The sequence below is a fragment of the Bufo gargarizans genome, chromosome 1, assembly GCF_014858855.1.
Source record: "Bufo gargarizans isolate SCDJY-AF-19 chromosome 1, ASM1485885v1, whole genome shotgun sequence".
In the NCBI taxonomy this organism is placed as follows: Eukaryota; Metazoa; Chordata; class Amphibia; order Anura; family Bufonidae; genus Bufo; species Bufo gargarizans.
In genome coordinates this window covers 501,636,972-501,637,931 of record NC_058080.1, presented here as the reverse complement: position 1 = coordinate 501,637,931, position 960 = coordinate 501,636,972, and the positions used below count along the sequence as shown (strand labels likewise).

At 41.8% G+C, this 960-nt stretch overlaps 1 non-coding gene across 1 annotated transcript; it reads right to left on the bottom strand.

Moving 5' to 3' along the window:
* Positions 1–583: 583 nt before the first annotated feature.
* Positions 584–656, bottom strand: TRNAT-UGU. Its single transcript has one exon. It is a non-coding gene; the product is annotated as a tRNA-Thr (tRNA).
* Between the last annotated feature and the right edge of the window lie 304 nt (positions 657–960).

The window sequence follows — 960 nt, the reverse complement described above, 5'->3', positions numbered from 1 at the left end:
CCGTTCATTTCCCCGCCCCAGTCTCATTGTAGGTGCGGGTCCCAGAGGTGGGACCCGCACCTATCAGACAATGGGGGCATATCCTAGCGATATGCCCCCATTGTCTGAGATGGGAAAACCCCTTTAATAAACCAGACATGTCAGGAGAGGTGACAGGTTCTTTTTAAAACCTCTTGGGGTTTTTAAATATATTCCGCCCTGTATTTACCACCGCCACACTATTCTGTATGCTGCAACTACACAAGAATAAAGTTGTGGTTATGTAAGAGATAACCAGCAGAGGGCAGTATCTGCTCTAAAGGAAAGCTTGCTTGTACGTGAAACCCCAGATGCATTGATTTGTGCCCCCAGAACAGTAAAAGAACCAAATCATGACATATATGCCATCATCCACCCATCTACCCCCATCATCTCATTTCTCATTCATCTCTCTCTCTCCTGAATTATGTGTAAGCAGACCTGTCATATTCACATGATAACGGAAAGCATATTTCATGATAAATTGTGCTAAAATTATCTTTGCTTACTAAATGGAATAAGTAATAGTACAAAAATTGACAAAAAAAACAAAAATAAACAGTGCAGGCCCCAGCGAGATTTGAACTCGCGACCCCTGGTTTACAAGACCAGTGCTCTAACCCCTGAGCTATGGAGCCATCTGCTGTTACAAACGGAATCTCATTCACTTGTAGGCAAACCAGTCTCTAGTGCCTGCTGACGTAACGTGTGCTGGAAGAAGTCCGTGTACGCCTCCATTATACACCAAGGAAACTTGTATCCAGTACTGGTCTGTGGTATTAGGGTCCACATTATAATAAATAAATATATATATATATATATATATATATATATATATCAATACGAAAAATGGCGGCACTGACTCTGTGTGGAGAAAAATGGGTGCACAATCCAAGGGAATAGACTTCTTACCCCAAATTAGTATATCCAGAAAAAGGACGG